Raw genomic sequence first — 3,863 nt, 5'->3', positions numbered from 1 at the left:
AAACCCACAGAAAGTAAAAACATGGATAACTGTACACATAAATTATAAAAGTAATAAATTTTAATTACTTTCATTATATGAAATTAATGAGTTGTTTATTTAGTTTATATCTAAATGTTAAACATGAAATATACAAAGCTATTCCAATTTCCCTGTGATATATCCATAAGCATTAGGGGGTAAGACTCTATCAAAAAGAAGTTGCTTATTAAGCTAGAAAACCCCTCATTCAATTGCATTCTTCTATGCATCCAGTTGTGTCTATTAATATTTCAGGGAAACACAGAATTAAGAACAGAAAGAAATAAAGTCTGTCATGAGATGTTAGATAACTACTTTGAGAATGCTAAGCATTGTCCCATCAAATGCACTTAATTATCTTTAATTAAACTTATGACAATTTTATCAGAGTAATTCTTTGAAAAATGTTATCAATCAAGAGTATATATCTATGGAGAGAAGGATGTATTATGAAGTTAGAATTCAGACTTCCTGAGATAATATCAATTAACAGATATCGATACTATAGAAATGAAAAAGACTAAAGTAAATTAAGACTAGACACTAACAAATATGCTTGCATCTTGACAAAAGAAATATAAGTGCTAAGCATAATTTTGCTATTATTGAGGACTTAAAAAGAAATGGTCTGTCATTTGCCAGGTAAGTCATAATATATATACCCACTCACATACTAGTAATAAGCAAATTTGTAAATTTCCATTTCCAAAATAAAGTTGTTTATCTCAACGACAAGGATACTGACCATTTTGTTAACATTATCTGCAGGAAAAGTAGGATTGAGGATAACAAGAAGTTCATGATTTTTGCATTTAGATACATTTCTCCACAATCTCATTGGAAGAGGATAACTGTCTTGAAGACAATCCCATAAAACCTATGACATAAGAGGAGAAGAAGCCAATAGGTTTCTGGAATCTGAGTTTTATGGCTGGAGTTTCAATAACACTACCAGACTTGAACAGGTCCCAAGAGTCATATTGAAAAGTCAGCTTAAATGACTAATTTCTTGTGGTGAAAAGCTGAGGGCTTCTTATATTGAGGTAAGGAACAGGGAACCAGTCAGGTAAAGAACATTGCTTCATTGTACAACAGGGGAAGTGGAGCATCTGAAGGTCTGACAGCAAAAACATTTTGGAAGAAATAATGTAGAAGGAATTTTTCAGTATTAACTATTAATATCCATGCCAACTGGGCTGATTCCATCAAGAAAACTAGGTTTGCAATTAGAAAGGTCCTTAGGATACAGTGCATAATATAAATCATGCCTGGTTAGGTAAATTGAAGTTAAAATCACTGTCATGCCCCTTTGAATTCCTACAATGACTCAGAACCTCCTACCATCCTAGAAATAAGCAACACTCAGAAAAAAACTTGTGACAGGCTAAACAAAAGAAATACAGAGTTTTGTTTCTATTTTTAATGATAGTCATGATAAAACAAACATAGCAACTCCTACATTTAGAAATAAAACAAAACTAATGCCACCAACAACAATGGCACAGGAACAAAAAATCTCTCCTTTAAGAAGTCTCTTTTTCTATAGATTTTATTAGAGAGGAATGTTGAAAAGACTAGCACACATAAGAAAACAAACCTGGCCTGACCTGTGGTGGTGCAGTGAATAAAGCGTTGACCTGGAATGCCGAGGTCACCGGTTCAAAACCCTGGGCTTGCCTGGTCAAGGCAAATATGGGAGCTGATTCTTCCTGCTCCTTTCCCCTTTCTCTCTCTCTCTCTCTCTCTCTCCTCTCTAAAATGAATAAATACATTTTTAAAAAATTTAAAAAAAACCCAACAAACCTGAAGTTATATTTTGATGGAAGACATGTTTGATACTCATTCTGGGGTAGGTAAAAGGACTTGCAACATCATGTTTCCTCTACTTTACTTCCTTTAAAGACAACCTTAATTGCAAGTTGAGAACTTTTTGATTAACTCCCAAGTTAATCATGAGGGAGAACACTCAGGAGTCCCTCTCAGGGACGCTCTTTTAACCTGTCCTTTTCTTATTATGCTTGCATGCATTGGATAATGTCAATTAATCTTATAAATTGGTGACAATGGATTTTGAAAAATTTCCCCCTTTTCTCATAAAGAAATGAATTATTCCAGACAGAGGAAGACACTTGCACAAGCAAATCAGTTGATTTATAACCCAGGGTGGACTTATGGCTATCGATGGGGAAGTTTGGATTGATGACTCTTCTGAGTTGCACAGCTCAGTGGTTTTTTTGTTTCACAATGTTAGCTTTTTCTTGCAGGCTGAACGTTGTACTATAGATTTCTACTATAGAACGAATATGGAACATGTGGGTCTATATGACGAAAATCTCCTCTGAGAAAAAAATGTTCAACCTCCTTTTCAGCATTAACTCTGCATAATTTTCCTCTTATGCTAGAATTTCTAGTTTGCCATGTATAAAACTGAAACTAATAGTTGAAGTATATATAACATTAGCAAAACAATAAATTAAAATATAGGTCTAGGAACCTGTTTTTAAAATTATTATCTATTTATAGAAGCATAACATCTATTGGTCAACTACTATAGAGGAGCAATCAGGGCCTTGGAGTTCAACTGGTTGCAAATGACCATAAGGCAGCATTTTTGTTAAAATAAAAATGGATAGACTGACCTGTGGTGTGGCACAGTGGATAAAACATTGACCTGGAATGCTGAGGTCGCTGGTTCAAAACCCTGCACTAGTCTGGTCAAGGCACATATGGGAGTTGAATCTTCCTGCTCCTCCCCCCCCCTTTCTCTCTCTCCCTCCTCTCTTTCTCTCTCTCTCTCTCTCCTTTCTAAAAATGAATAAATAAAAAAAATAAAAATGAATATAAAGCCAAGGACAGATGACAACCCTAGGCTTCCAGGAAGCATAATCTTTTAGTTACTTAATAGCAGGAAAAAAAGGTCTAATCAGATTTCTCCATAGGAACATAGAAATTCAAGCAATTCAAGCATACAAAGCTGAGAGTTGCACCAAGCAGCCTCAATAGGGCACTTGTTCTCAGTATCCACTGGCACATCAGAAGCTATTCAAAAACCATCTCTTTAAAAGTAAGAACTGAATTACTTCTAAAAATATTGCTAGGGATTTTTTGTTTGTTTGTTTTTTGTAACCTGGACATTTTCACCAAAAGAAATTTAATTGTGTTTTTATATTGAATACACATTTAGATGAAATAATTAAAGTAATATTTCAAAATGCTATGTACTATTTTTCCATAACTCAACCCAGAAAGAAGTGCAATATTTACTACAACTAAAATTAAAGTCTCTGTTTTTGAAATGAAAACAATGACTATTGTTTCTAGAAGAGTGATACAAAAGTGTCATATAATGGTAGAAAAAGTAGATACCTGCACCAGTGTTTCCTCTTGTGTGTGTGTGTGTGTGTGTTTAAATCCACTCAGACTGCATTCTCTTCCTCTTACTCTCCCAAAGGAAGAGAAGAACAATCATCAATGGCAACAGGCAGTTGCACAAGCAACATCAAGAGCTGGCCTCATGCTCAGAAGAGAACACTGCAACTCCTCCTCGTGGTTTCATGACCAGAGAAACCTCTCTAGTAACAAACTATAGAAATGATTCTTGAAAGTATAGTCTTGTGTGTGTGTGTTTTTTAATCTTTTTTTATTAATTGAATTCATTGGGATGATATTGGTTTGCAAAACCATATAGGTTTGCAAGCGTATAACTCAATAAAACAGTATTTGCATACTGCACAGTGCGCCCTCTCTCCCAAGCAAAGTCTCGTTCCACCCCCATTTTTTCTCTTTTGCCCACCTCCACCTACCCCCACCTCACTTTCAATCTGGTTATTGCCACACTGTTG

General features: G+C 35.0%; 1 pseudogene; it reads right to left on the bottom strand.

Moving 5' to 3' along the window:
- Positions 1 to 3,432: 3,432 nt before the first annotated feature.
- On the bottom strand, positions 3,433 to 3,635 carry LOC136336834 (small nucleolar RNA U3; annotated as a pseudogene).
- Positions 3,636 to 3,863: the final 228 nt, after the last annotated feature.

This window comes from Saccopteryx bilineata, chromosome 4, assembly GCF_036850765.1.
Source record: "Saccopteryx bilineata isolate mSacBil1 chromosome 4, mSacBil1_pri_phased_curated, whole genome shotgun sequence".
NCBI classification, from domain to species: Eukaryota; Metazoa; Chordata; class Mammalia; order Chiroptera; family Emballonuridae; genus Saccopteryx; species Saccopteryx bilineata.
The sequence above is the reverse complement of the archived record's forward strand: the minus strand, read 5'-3'. Positions and strand labels throughout refer to the sequence as shown.